The sequence below is a fragment of the Megalobrama amblycephala genome, linkage group LG14, assembly GCF_018812025.1.
Source record: "Megalobrama amblycephala isolate DHTTF-2021 linkage group LG14, ASM1881202v1, whole genome shotgun sequence".
Classification (NCBI taxonomy): Eukaryota; Metazoa; Chordata; class Actinopteri; order Cypriniformes; family Xenocyprididae; genus Megalobrama; species Megalobrama amblycephala.
In genome coordinates, this window is record NC_063057.1 from 8770776 (window position 1) to 8786585 (window position 15810).

The 15810-nt window shown below is 36.2% G+C and overlaps 1 protein-coding gene across 1 annotated transcript in view; it reads right to left on the reverse strand.

Moving 5' to 3' along the window:
- The window catches only part of ppfibp1a (PPFIA binding protein 1a), a 17465-nt gene extending 14188 nt beyond the window's left edge, over nucleotides 1-3277 (reverse strand). The window contains exon 1 of the mRNA XM_048157385.1: nucleotides 3068-3277. The gene's annotated coding sequence lies outside the window, so the exon portion shown is untranslated. The remainder of the gene's footprint in view (nucleotides 1-3067) is intronic.
- Nucleotides 3278-15810: the final 12533 nt, after the last annotated feature.

Sequence of the window (15810 nt, forward strand, 5' to 3'; positions counted from 1 at the left end):
TTCAGCTCATGGATATTTTGAAAGCTTGGATGGAAAATAATATGGATAAAAGCGAGCCCCTCATAATAGTGTGGAGTGATCTTTGGCTCCAAACAAACTTTTGAACAATACTTTCCAGTAGTGAACGTAGCAGATTTTAATCAGGCACAAATGGAGTGAGGAATTACATTTCCATACGGAAAGAAGGGGGAAAAAACAGTCTTAATTGGGCATAGTACTAAATGTTTTGTTTCAGCTTCTTAACAGATCGGGGTTCGCCACTCTCAACAAGCCCTATACGAGTACCATGCACCAATCGCTCCATGACCCAGATGACCAGCTCCATCGAGACCCTAACCCTCCCCCTACTCCCAGATTCCTGAAAAACTCCTCCAGATGTGTGCTCCCTCTCACATACCTTCACAATCAGTGCTTCCTCTAAACATAGATATCGTACAGCCCGCCCTCAGGCCAAATCAGTGTCAAGCTCCTCGCACAGATTAATTTACATGTTTTGCTAGTAAATCAGCAGACCACATATTCCCTTAAAGGGTTGTTAACCAAAGCACTGTAGGAGGGATGTATTGATTGGCTCAGTGCCCAGACAGGCCTACGAGTACAAAGGTAGAAGTCGTATTTATTTATTTATATACTCTGACGTTGGCCAGATGTGAAGATAGGGGATGGAGTGGGGGTAGCCTGAAAGAAAAACAACCCACTGCCCATGCCGTTATCCAGGCTGAGCCTCGTCCTAAATACACTAACCCCTCAGACGGGTTGTGCTACTGAACTACACAAACACACAGATGTGACACATATGCGGCCTTCAGCATTAAAAAAGCTCCATGGGCCGAGATCCCGTTCCCTACTAATCATTCGACTGGATGTGGGAGTGTGGGAGTTCAGATTTCCACATAGAAAATCCTATGCTTTGAGTTCCTGAATGAAAGCAAAATCATAATACCATCTCTTACCACTTGGTTTGATAAAGTGCTTCAAAGGGAAAAGGAATGCTAGCAGCATCCCTCTTAAAGAGAAGTGAGCTGTCAGCTGATGAAGACCAGAGACCCCTCACTCACCGTACATCAGTGTTTCCCAACCATTTATGTCTTATCCAACCCACAGTACCATCAGTAAACCCTTAAATCAACAATACAGAAATGCATTCTTAATTTATTAGCATATCAATGATATTATTAAAGGGTTAGTTCGCCCAAAAATGAAAATTCTGTCATTAATTACTCACCCGTAAGACAACACAAATTAAGATATTTTTGATAAAATCCGATGGCTCATCCGACGGCAAGACAATTAACAAATAAGCTACTAAAGACGCATTTAAAACAGTTCATGTGACTACAGTGGTTCAACCTTAATGTTATGAAGCGACGAGAATACTTTTTGCGTGCCAAAAAAAACAAAATAACAACTTTATTCAACAATATCTAGTGATGGGCAATTTCAAAACACTGCTTCATGAAGCTTCGAAGCTTTACAGATCTTTTGTTTCGAATCAGTGGTTCGGAGTTGTGCCAAAGTCACGTGATTTCAATAAACGAGGCTTCGTTACTTCATAAGTGTTTTGAAATTTCAATAGTTCACCACTGGGCGGTGTGACTTTGGCAGTTTGATACGTGCTCCGAATCACTGATTCAAAACAAAAGATTCGTAAAGCTTCATGAAGCAGTGTTTTGAAATCGCCCATCACTAGATATTGTTGAATAAAGTCGTTATTTTGTGTTTATGGTGCACAAAAAAGTATTCTTGTCACTTCATAACATTAATGTTGAACCACTGTAGTCACATGAACTGTTTTTAGTAGCTTTCTGGGCATTTAAAAGTGTTAATTATCTTGCTGTCAATAGAGGCCTCAATGAGCCATTGGATTTTATCAAATATCTTAATTTGTGTTCTGAAGATGAACGAAGGTCTTACAGGTGTGGAACAACATGAGGGTGAGTAATTAATGACTGAATTTTTATTTTTTGGGTGAACTAACCCTTTAAACATCAATACTGGGGGTGAAAATCTTGTCCACACACACACACAGGTCATATGAATAAAAACATCCGAAAAAAATCTAGTGATCATGAAGGCCAACAGAGCTTTTCTTTCAATCACTCACAACCAAGTATTACATAACACAATCAAGATTTCAGACATTACAAATGGCTTTGATTTTGACATTTTGTAGCCGGTCTGTCTTTTGTTCACATGAATAAAAGGAAACATGTGGAGGACAAGATAGGAAACATCTGACCCACACTTTAAGCCTGCATGGGAGCAATTTGGGGTCTTATATTTGAAGAATTAAAAAAAAAGGTCCCTGATGTCATAGCTGACCTTTTTCCACTGTGAAAGGACACAGTTCCACCCTGAAAGTTGTGGTAAACACAGGATATACATACTCCAGGTTTAGAGTCTTTACAGTACCACTCAGTGTAAGAGCGCTCTACAGTGCAAGCCAAGAGTCACACCCACAAGCAAATTCTGCTCTGTAAATGAATGTCTATATTCACAAGTTTTTTAAAAAGTATCTCTGGCTCATGTCTTTCATTCTCCAAAAAAAAAAAAAGTCGTACCTTTATGGGTACAACAGCTTGTCACTGGGCCAGTATCCTTAAAAGGACATCTTTGTACCTTAGATACCCCTAAAAGGTTAACGGTAGTACCTTAATGTATATATTCCTACTTTAAGTTAATAATATGCACCTTTTAGGTACAAAGATGTAATTTTAAAGGGTGACAAGCTGTTGTACATTTTTTACACGTTTTTTTTTTCTCCTGAGTGATAGCATTTCCTCACAAAAAGTAGATCTCTAGTGATAAGTACGCATCAGCACGGTCTTCAAAAGGTAAACAGACAGTAAAAAATGTTTTATACAAGTGCATTTATAAAATAAATTAATTTAAAATATTTGCAATGCATAAGTAAGTAAGAAAAATAAGATAAAGAGTGAGTTAACAGAAGAAAGCCTAAAAAAAAAAACGTAATTGTAACAATCTTAAAAAGAGCAAACGACTCTCAGGTGCGACACAGATAAAGTGCATTATTTAATCGCTTTTTCAGATATCATAAATGACTTACCTTCTAATGTAACGAGGGTCCTAAAGTTATTTGAAATTATAAACTTTCTTCAGCAGATGTACGTGTCCGAAATCAACAGATATCCCCCAGCGTCCCTCATATTAAAGTGTTCAAATGAGATGGACGCGTCTCCTCAGAAAGCATTAGTGGAACTTTCGGACTTGACTTTAGAGTTGTGCGCTCGAGTGCGCATGCGCCTGTCCAACCAATCGCAACCATAAAACGATCCAAAGTTGTTAATTACCTCCAGAGAAAACAAGTAGCATATGAACTCCCGACAAAAAAAGGTGAACGCCGCCCTCTGGTGGATATTGAATGAGTTGATAAATGTTTACTTTTTTCAATGTGTCCAAACTATTATACTATTATATAGTATACACTGCCACAACATTTTCCATTTGATACTAAGTTGGAAATCAAGCGTCTTTGTAGCGGAGTTAGGCTCCAGTCTTCGTGAATTCCTTATTTCAAACACTTCACACTAGATGGCAGACAAATGCAAGCTTTTTACAGTTGAAGTTTGATAAAAACAGCTGTTTCTTTCTTTATTTCTGACTTAAATTTTTAACTTTACACACGTGACTGCTATTGTAATACACTGAAACCATTATTTAGCCTACTGTATGATAATTTCATAATTAAATAGATTTTTGTATTTAATGGATACATGTTATGACTTGGATGCTCCAGGGTGCTAAAACATGACCTTCCGTCACCACTGTTTAAATATTGTTCTTCCCGGACAGACCCGTGGTTTTAGGATCTAGAGATTTGATGTTCTCTCTTTACAGTCATTGAAAAAAAGAAATTACTTTCACTAACCTGTAATATCTTGGTCTGTTTTCTCTGGCTTTTGGATCAAGGCACTTCTGTGTCCATGGCAACCAGGCTCAGAGGGAATCATTTTTAGTCCTTGTTCCTCAATGGCACAAACATTGCACTTATTTAGCCCACAGGGGTAAGAGTTTATATCCTGTCTGGGTCAAGTTGTCACTTTCAGAACAGGAGAAAATGCACTTTAAGAGCAAAAAGCAAATTAATCTAATACAGGTCCCATATCTTAGTATTCAAAGCAACTTCTCATAAATCCCATGTGAATCCCAGCAATTTTGTGTAGGCAGAGGTATTGCTGAATTTAGCCAAAGCGAATAGAAGCAGATACCCAACAAATAGTATTCAAAATCCTCAATAACAGCAAAAAAAGAGGTATTTTATATCCATCTCTGAATGAAACCAGTGACTCAGAGAACACAAAGGACTCTCGTTACAGCAAACATCCCACATCAAAACTGGAATATAAAGGGCTTTTTATGTAATCATCTTTCCATCCAGGTGTCACAGTCCCAGATATGACCTTTGTTTATTTCATTCAGTGTATCACGGACACAGCATGTTAATTAACGGGAAGGAGACCAGCAATCTCTTCCTCTCACCTGGGCAACTGCATAGTAGCACTCACCTTAATGCTTGCAAGAATGTCATTTTCCTAGAAATAGAACATTTGTCCAATGCCTGTGATTAAAAATATACACACAAACATCCAGAAGAATGTGTGCAGAAGTCAAGTACATTTAAAGCAACAACTCATTTATTCATACAAAATCAACTATTAATAACAACATATTTATTTATTTTATTATTATGTAAAATTAAATTAAATTCTCCAGTGCTGCTCATACATGGTTTCTGGCAGTGAGAATGAAGAATGTTCAAAAATCAAGTATGCTGAAACAACAACAAATTTATTTGTGCAAAATGATTTAATTTGTTATTTTATTGTCCATTTTATTTAGAATTACATATAAACATTCATCAACTCACACATCATCAATGAGAATCAATGAGCTTCATTCTCACGTGTTACGCAGCACATTTGATCTTCCGCAAGAACCAATGAGGTTTGTTTTCTTTTGCATCAAGCAAGTCCAGTTGAGCTTATGTTCGCTGATCAATGTTTATGTGATTAAAAGCCTACATTTGATCTGTTCATCATATAAAGCGATTGAGTCTCTTAAAAAAAATTTATTAAACCACTTAATTCATATGGATTAGTTTTACAATCTCCTTATGAACTTTTTGAAGCATCAATTGGTAGTTGCGTGGATTGTCAATGGAGGGACAGAAATCTCAGATTTCATTTACAATATCTTCATCTGTGTTTCGAAGATGAACGAACGTCTTGCGGGTTTGGAAAGACATGAGGGTGAATAATTTTTTCATTTTTGGGTGAACTAACCCTTTAATAATAATTCACAAAGACATGAATAAGTGACAGATTTCTTCAGCAGGAGTTGCATTAAAAGAAAAGTTCCTATCATTCCAAACCTGTATGACTTTCTTTATTATGTGGAACACAAAGATGACATAAAATGTTGTTTTGGACCTCAGTAAAGTTCTTTGTATGGACAAAAATAGTACTTCAGAATATCTCCTTTGTATTCCACAGAAGAAAGAAAGTTTGGAAGGCCATGAGGTGATGAATGTTCTTTTGTGGGTGAACTGTCCCTTTAAAACCTTAGCGAAAGAAAAAGGGAGAAGTCTACAAATAGCCTTCCATAGTATGACATTCAGTAATTATCTGTGGTTGCTGGGATCCAGTAACAAGGAGCCCATGGATTAGCAGGGGAATCTCCATGGGGAAGGCACTTAGTGACACCTATAGAAAATAAATGGCCATGAAGTTGCTCTTAGTCACATGGATGAGTTGATCTTGGGCTGCATAAGAGAAACACAGTTAGATTGCTTACTTAGAGTCAAGCTTTTTTATATCCCAGAGGTTTACAGTTCCATTATTTATTCATGGTCCTGCACACTTTTGTTTTCCTCTCTAAATACTCACTCGAAAGAACTTCAAATGCTGTAGAAAGTTCTTAGAAAACACATTATTTTTTAGAGGAGTTTAAAATAAGCTCACACCGAAGCAATGACGTTATTTACTCATCAGTGTTATTTGTTTGTCGTGAGTGCACTGCAGATGAAATAATAATGGCTGTGTAGTTAATGGTCATTCAGTGTAGTTTTTAGACTTGTTCCAGCTCTGAATGACTCAAGCAGTGACTCATGCATGGACTCGTTTGCGCAGGACTTCACCATGGCAAATGTTAAAGCCTCTTTTTTTACCATTTGATTGGAATATATTTTCTCACTTTATATGTGAATAAAAGCCTTAATTCAATCTGTTCATCATATAAAGCAATCGTGTCTTGGACTAAATTTAGACTAATTCATATGGATTTATTTTACATCTCTTTATGAACTTTTTAAAGCGTCAAAGTAGTGGTCACGTAGCTGTCAATGAAGGGACAGAAGCCTCTCAGATTTCATCAAAAAAATCATTTGTGTGATGAAGAAGAATGAAAGACTTACAAGTTTGGAATGACATGAGGCTAAGTAACTAATGACAGAATTTTCATTTTTGGGTGAACTAACCCTTTAAACTAAACTCCTGAATTTACTGTCAATTAATTCAGCAAGATGTTTGAGCTCTTTGCAACTTTCACAAAGTAGCCCAACATGGAGAGAGAGAGAAAAGAGACAATAATGGCAGATATATTCAGTCCCTCTATTTTCATATTTAATTTTTTGGAGCTATGTCAAGCTAATAATAATGATATTGCACATCCTGTTCTAACAGGTCACCACTGACCAAAATGTAAGCTGAAGGGTATTGGCAAAGCGGCTAAGGATGTTTGGATAATGAAATTGAGAAGCTAATCTCTTAATGCTACATGTGTGTACCCTTTCGTCTTACTGATGATAGCGAGATAGAAGTGTCCTTGTACAGTACATGAAAAACCCTTTTATTCTGGGTGCACACAGAACACCTAGCAACAAAATATACCAGACAGAGTTGGCTATAATTATCATTGCTAAGGTTTAAAAGAAAGATCCGGATGAAAAATAATAATAATAATAATAATATTTTATATATATATATATATATATATATGCATTTTTATATAAACTCATCTTAAAACATGTATGAATTTAAAAACTAAAAATTAAACATGTTAATAAAAATGTGCATGTGAATTTTCCTCAAAAAAACTGTATGCTTTCTTAGTGATAAGCAATGGCTAATTCCTCTTTACATTGTTTTCACGTTCTTTGTTCATAAGTCTCTTTGACTTCTTTTGCTCAAAACTCCATAATACTTTTGTGATTACAATGATTTTTCCTTTGAAATAAATGAGGTCGACAGACAGTCTTCTCAGACAGTCTACCGTCTCCTCTGCTCCGCTACTCTGTGTAATTACATCATTTCTGATGATGTGAAAGAATAAAGAATAAAACTGTCTACATACTTATGGAACATCAAGCTGCAGGGGCTGGTGAGATTTATAAATTTGGTCCTTTATTCATTACTCACTTTAATAACTTTCAATCTGTTTGTCTTGATGTTAAACTGTAATTAAGTAATGCCATTCTAAAGAGAAACTCAATAAATTAAATGCATGAAATATAATCTGTCCCTGGAGCTTTGAAACACAATATGCTGAAAACAAGACAATTCACTTATCTGCCTAATTGCAGCATTGAAAACAAGTAAAAAAAGAAAGGTACACACAATTGTAAAGCATTAACGCATTAATTAATCCAAGTCGCTTTCATGTAAATGAAAGGGATTCGATATCTTTGGCGTTTGTTGGATCTGCATCTACAGGGAGTATTCATGTCGTCTGGATGGGGCTAAACCAAATCACTCCTCATTTTCATTCAGCCTGAGTTAAGCAAACTGACAGATCTGCATGATAAATGTAATTATGCTTATAGAAGGACTCACATTAGACCACCTGTTCCAATATCATATCACTCATTAGTTCAGTTGTCCAGCACTCCAACAAATGACATTCTGATAGAAGCTGTAAATCATACTGTGTAAGTGCTGAAGAGCTGAGAGGAATTTACAGAGGTCTGTTTCACGTGGGCACAAGCTCAGATTTGTTAAAGTCAAATTAAATCAAAATTCTTCCTTTTTTATGGAACATTGAAGCATTTATTATAAATGATCCCTGCACATCATTTTCATTTTAATTCATGTGCCCTCCCTCGTAAAACTTTCATTAAAATAACTCCCCATCTCTTCTCTGGTGACTCCAAACTAAATGCCTTCTAACATTTGAATGAGTTACGGTACTGTGCTGATGATTCTTACTCAAATTTCTTACTTTGAATGGCAGGATTAATTACCGTATCCGTAAAAACAGAGCAGCTTTGAATTCTAGTATCAGTCTGGAAGCAGGTGATATGGGGGCTCAATTTGATAAGAAATAGACATGATAGTGATTTTCTGCAGAGAGTGTTTGTAAAGCCTAATCCTATTTAGACATCCCATATCCTCCTAAAGAAAATAATGTGAACAAAAAAACAACATCCGACATGAGGCTCCTGTGCAAACATTTGTTGCGTTTAACAACCGCAGTCGATTATGTAACAGCGCTGGACGTCTTTGAAAGGAGCTCAGGTACTGGTGGGGGGTACGGCAAGAAGTTGATTGCCTGTCAGTATTACATAATTCTTTTAACCAAGATCATTATATCCGGCTCAAATGCTCATTTGAAGTTGAGTCAACACATCAGCCACCTTGAAGGTTAACAGTTACATAATGATGGTTCTGGCTCACCAGTAAAGGCCACAGATCCAGCTCGCTGCAGCATGCATATGAGCCAAAAACACCAAACTCACTGAACCATTACATTTCTACCGTCTATAAGGCTTGGGCACAATCCCAAGATTAAATATCCAATAATTCATCAGCAAAACTGAAAAAACAAACAAACAAAAAAAAACAGACTAAGCAAACCTATCAACAAAAGGCCACTGTAAAAGTATGCAATGCAGTTATGCAACAATTATGAAACTCTAGAAGGTGCAGACTGATAGGTCCTTTACATGCATTTTGCAAGCAATCACATCATTGCCGCATGACACAAGCTGATTGGCCTCTGCTGATCCTGCAGCCAAAGAGATTGCTTGATCAACATTTAAATAGTCTGGTTCATTGTTTGCTGTAATCTAGTCATACAGTGCGCTATCAGAGTTCCTCTGAAAGCCTCCACCTCCCCCAGCTCCACCTGCCTAGATCTGTTATGGGATTTATGTATGTCTATTTATGCAGCAGCAGCAGCATATCTTACATGCTCACAATACTGTGTCTGTGTATGTATTAGCAGTAGCAAGTCCATACTTGCTCTGCAGCAGCAGCGTAGCAAATCTAGCCTGAAACTAGTCATGAAACTCTAGATGGCACAGGCTGATAGGTCTTTAACTTGCAAGCACTTCATTCTCTATAGGCCACATCTGATTGGTTCCTGCTGTATCAGTAGCCAATGAGCTTGCTGCTCAACCTTCAAATACTTGGTCAGCATTTGCAGCATGCTTTCAGACACCCTCCACCTTCCCCAGCTCCACCTGTATAGATCTGTATGTATGCTACATTGTACAGCAGCAGCATTGTAGTGTGTTGTTAATGAATTGGCAGTAGCAAGTCCCGTACATGATCTGCAGCAGCAACAGCAGCATAGCAGATCTATTCCGTCAAGACCAAACATATCAACATTGTCATATTCATTACCATGCCAAACACTTGCCAAAGAGAGTTGTCATAACAGAAATAGTTTTACATGATAATGTGACTTTAGGCATCCCATAATTTTAATGCACAGTATGAAAAATAGATTAACATATTGAGTTTTGCTAAAGATTCCATTAAATAATGTTAGTAGACAATTACATTAAATATTAAATATCCAATACTGATCAATTTTCAATATCAACTGATGTCAATTAAAAAACACACTGATATTGGCTGATAATCAGAATCTACCTAATATATTGTGCAGGCTTATTGACAACTGCCATTAAACATAAAGATTAGCTTTAATTACTTTTGACTATAGCTGATGAGTAATGCTCAATAACTGAAGATCCTGATGTTTATCCTGGGGGGAAAAAAAAACATTATGTGAAATGTATTGCAATTCTTAGAAGGGGCGATTTGCATGTTCAAGGTTAGGATTTGATTATTCAGATTCAAAAGGCAACTCTGAAGGAAATTGGTTTGCTTTGAAAGCACAATTGAGCATTTATGCTTTGAATCAAATTTGTGATTTTGTGATAAAGCAGAGAGGATGACCAGTACACCCAAAATCATTTTAAGCCATGCTTCTGTCTTGTGTCATATAAAAATTGATTTATCATTCAACATAAACCATCACTTTGCAAAATTTATATTTTTAATAAATAGTATTTTTCTCTAAAACTACCCATATATGGTTGATCCTCAACCAGCTGATAGTACTCAAACGATGAGATGTACTTGTAAGGGTAAGCAAGTACTTGGAATCTCAAAGTCAACCAAACCACAAGACAAGACTGTTGTCTAGCGGGAAAAGGTCATCCATGTGCACGCTCGTCAGCGGCTATGCTAATATTGTGCCAAATGCTTTGAGGTCTTACCCAACAAGAGCTTCATAAAGGTCAGGCTATGTCTAGACATCCTCCGCATTTCGTCTTCTTAACCAAATGCCAAAAAACTAACAAATTTTTGATAATAATTATGACAACATCAAAATAAAAAAATATGAAAATCGAATTCCTCTTTGATCATGTAAGACATCTTCACAGTACAGATAGTCTTTCTGAGCTCAGAGCAGTTTCATAAATCCAAAATGATATTATTTTTTTTTTAATATAAAATAAAATAAAGCTATTCTAATCTTCAGGGAAATAAAATAAAATAAAATAAAATATAGATAGATGAATGAATGACTGAATGAATGACTGAATGAATGAATGAATGAATCAATCAATCAATCAATCAATCAATCAATCAAACCACTGAATTATTATCTAAATTGCTTAAAGGTTTCTCAGGCATTGCCTTTAGATTATACTGTAGAAAAAATATGTAGTAATGCATACACAACACTAGCTGAAACTAATGTCAGGGTATACTTTCCTACAGTGATCATCAAGTGGAAAAAGTCACTCACTTCCCAAGCAAATGTTCAAGGTTTAAAGCACTTACATCTGCATAAGCACACAAAGAACCACACTTGATTGAAAAGGAGTGACAGAAGGCATGAAGTGCTTTTGTTCCTTGTGTTACTGAAAATGGTAATGACTTCAACCCTCAGTCTGTCTGCCCTGAACTGCAATCTGAACCGTAAATCCATTTGAAGAATATGCTATTGACCTTTGAATGAATTTCATAACTTGACCTAATGGCAAGTTAAAATCTTAAGTGTCTCTCAGTATACTTGATTGTGGAAGAAGGAGTGTGTAATAATTTAGTTTGTATTCTTGGTATATTTGTTGGTAAATAATTGCAAAGGTCAAGCTGTTGCTTCACTTCAGAATGAAAGCTTTAATTTCTGTTTGGGTAAAGTGGCAGACTTCTATTTTTTTATTTTTATTTTTTTTTGTTTTTGAAGATGGAAAATACTTTCTTCTATTCCAGATTAATGCCAATTAAATCACTCTTTTTCTTTGAGCATCCTGGTCAATTAGACACAGTAACATTGGCTCAGCCAATGGTGTTTGTTTAGGGGTGGGATTATCTGTTTGGCCGACCAATGGCAGAAGTGTACAGAAAAAAAATTGTCTTTGCTGATGCAAGTGGCTGTGAAATTATACAATTTAATTTTATTATATTATTAAAGTACATTCTAAAAAATTCTGGGTTAAAAATATCCCAAGTTCGGTTGAAAATGGACAAACCCAGCGGTTGGGTTAAATGTTTGCCCAACATGCTGGACAGTTTTATTTAACCCAACTATTGTTTAAAAATTACTATATGGCTGGTTTAAAATGAACCCAAAATAGGTTGGAAATTAAAAATCAGACACAGAATTACTAGAGGCAACAATAATAATCAAAAGGTGAGCATTTATTAATAAGCGATTTAATATATGTTTATTGTTTAATTATTATTCATGAAACTTGTTCATGGATGTTCAATCATTAAACATATTAATAAATATTAATTTCCAACAAACTTTGGGTTCATTTTAAGCAAGCAATACAGTAATTTTAAATAAAACTACACAGCAGGTTGGGTCAATCATTTAATTTTTATCTAAAAAATAAATTTCAGAACTGTGTATATTTTGTAGCCTTTACAAATTTTACATTTCATAACTCCAATTAGGTTTTGTAACTAATTATTAATAATGTTGTTTTTGCAGCACACACCATGTCAACCACTGAAAATTGTGTCCTCATAACAAATATGTGCATATGGTGGAACACCATTTTGCAAACTGTTTTTCACAGAGGAGAACAAAACCCAGCTTTTTGAAGTAAATAATACATTTCAAGGCCATTAGAAAGACTTTATTAGCTCCGCATCGTGCAAGCTGTCCTCCGTTTATGAGGAGAGAGAGCACACAGTGACTGCACCACTTTGAAACCTTTTCAATATCCCTTCTGGCCCAGCTGTCCTTCATTACTCTCAGAAACACACTCAAACCGACAGACACCAGGACAGATAGATAAGTGCACACACACATTTTTTTTTCTGTTCTTTCCTTTTTTTGTTCTTTGTAATCTCTCGCCTGCTCTAAGTTCCCCAACAGACACACACACACTTTTCTCTCCATCCTCGGGTGTTTTATTCTTTTTTACACTTGGTTTTATGTTTGAAAGGTTGCAAAGTATGAATTTTGGCAACTTATAAAGCCCTCATTTCACACTCTCACACTTTTCTCCTATCTTCCGTGTGAGTGAACAGCTCTAACGAGGAGGGTACCATGCTAAGTGCACATTCACAGAACCATTCATAACCTACTGTGTGTCCAGCACCAGCTACAGTTAAATCCTGGCAAGACACCTAAACCTGCTGAGTCTTAACATATCCCAAGGGCAGAGATGGATGTCCACTTTTGGTTTTCTAAAGGCTTTTGATGTACAGTTGTGGCCAGAAATATTGGTGCTCTTGCATTTTTATCAAAGAATGCAGTTCGACAACAGCAGTTGGAGGAAGGAAACCATTCAAATCTAAGAGAAAAAATTACAGTTTCCAAAAGAAGAATGGGCCAGTGGTAGTCGAGAGGTTTAGGTTAAAATAGATGCATTGTTGTAGGCCAAAACCCAAGAGCAAGTTAGTATTTTAGGACTTCCGTTTCTATCGTCCCAAAGTCAATGGGTTTTTTGAATGGGTTTTTGGGTAAATGGCTGAAATAAGGTTTGTGGTTAACACAAGCTCAAGATACTTACACGTTTTATTCTATGACATAAAATACATCAGTATTAACCAACCCATGATTTTTTAAAACAGTTACATGTCTTGAAAATGACGGTTGCTAACAAGTGCCGGCATTTAACATCATCACGCTGAACAGGTAAAAATATGTGTACATTTCTGTATATTTATATTTCCTATATGCTTGTAGATTTTCATGCAGGCCTGCCTCAAACACGCATACAAATGCAAAGACAAATTAAGAGAAAACAGTAATTAAATGCTAACATAGAAGCCCAGTTTGGCCTGTCCAGATGTTTCTCTGCTGGATGTAAGAATTAACTGCTCAGATCCATCTTAGAGGTCACTTCCAAAAATCTCATCAGAACTATTACACCATGAAACTAAGAAAAAAAGCAAGACTGTTTACCCATCATATTTGGTCACCTCAGGAAAGCACACAATTATCTAAGACAAATTGTTTAGACATCAGCAATATCAGCAAGAAAGAAACTTGTATCTGGAAATTACAGTTGTCACATCGGAGTAGTTTAAACACTGAAAGTATATTATCCCGTCACATGTTGTGTCATTACACAGATCCTCATCTGCCCCCTGCTTCCCTTGTGTTGACACTGTAATGTAGATCTCAGCTGCCGTAATGGGATTCACAGACAGAAACGCATATGAGAACTAGTCTGCAATTAACATCTGACCTCAATCAGCTCTAATAGCTCTGAAGGCTGAACTGCAGCTATGCAACAGCAACAGAGCAGCTCAATGACCAATTAAAACAAAAGTAAAATCCCATTACTGGAGTTAGAGGTCCAAAGGACACAATCCCTGCTCCCACTGACCTGCAAAGGCCAAAATTGGCGTCTCTGTGGTATAAAAGTGAATAGACCCCTATATATATATTGGTGACGAACATGTGTCATATGAAGTATTATATTGTGTTGTATTTTAGACACAATATTATCTCTTTTGTTATTGTCTCAATTTTGCCAGCAAAAATATTACCTGTAAAGCCACAGCTAAACTGTTGTGCATCTCTGAGAAACACACAGCATTGTTTAGTTTCTGAATGAATCAACGTTTTGAGCGAATCAACTGAACAAATGATTCCTTGGACAATTCATAAAGAGAGATGCTTTATTCCTGAATTACTTCATTCCCGAATGAATCAGCCATTCGAATGAATCGAATGAATGAATGATTCAATGACTTACTCACTTATACAGCTACCGCCACCTACTGGCAGTTTTAGTTTCTTACTTAGAGTATCACTTCATCAATAATAATAATAATAATAATTTCATATTTTGGGGATGTTTATTTAAATTTACTCATCCTCATGTCATTTCAAACCTGTATGACTTTCTTTCTTTTGCGGAACATAAAAGTAGATCTTTTGAAGAATTTTTGGTCTGTAAATACATCTTAATACAGAATCAGATGCAGCAAAAAAACAAGAAAACATGGCTGCTGTAGCCAAAATATTTATGCATAATAAATTCTACGTTGAATCAAATAAAATATTTATTTCTAAAGCTATTTTTGTAATGTCTATTTGATGCTTTTCTCATTTCACACAATAATGGCTGATCTTTTGGGGATAATTTCTCAGCCAAATTTGATGTGTGATTAATTTTAGATTAATTAATCTGCACATCATGTAATGCAGTTCAAATCAGTATGCATTGTCCCCTATATGCTGCAAAAACATCTCTGCCATCTCTAGTGCCACAATCGGATGGGTGTTTGTCAAGCAATCAGGAAGTGCCGAGGGAGAGGCAGCCAATCATGGAAGGGCTCTGAGAGGAACCATAGGTTATCCGCAAGACGGTCTCAGCAGTGTGAATTGATTTAAGGGTGGATTGGAGGTTAATTAAAAAGGCGAGACAAGGGCAGAGAGAGGAGAAAGAAGGAAGATGTCTGTGTGTGTATTTGTGTGACTGACATTATGCTGGCACGACTATCAGACTGGTTGGCAGTGAGCAGGGTACAAACAGCCCAACAAAATACTTGCCCATGCCCATCCTCTGATTTTTTCAAGGCAGAATATTTGGATTGAAAACTGCTGTAATTCCTATTAATAAGCATACCTTTATCCTTTTTACTTTTTAAACTAAACATGTTATTCATTAGCGTGTTCCATGAAAGAATGAACTTTTACACAGATCTTAAAATGTGAGAAAAGTTAGAATGAAAGGTTTCTAATCGCCAAGAGCCAAACAAAATAATATTAGTCACAGAAAAATTTCCCTAATACCCGAAGCATTTTGTTAGATGACTTAAGACGGACCTGAATCATTAGCATGCACTTATTTCCTGCTGTTTTAATGAGTTTCAACAAATGAACTGAAAAAATGCCTTAATACAATAAAACTCATAATGTATTCTTGTGCAAATTCTGCTTTTTCGAACACTTTGTGCCATCATCAGTTTAAGAAACAAAGCACACATTGTTCAGTGCCAAGTGATGACAATGTGGGGCCAAGAACACAAGCTTAAGCTCACCTGTTGTGAATTTGATCTTGGTTTGAATGGCCTTCTGCCA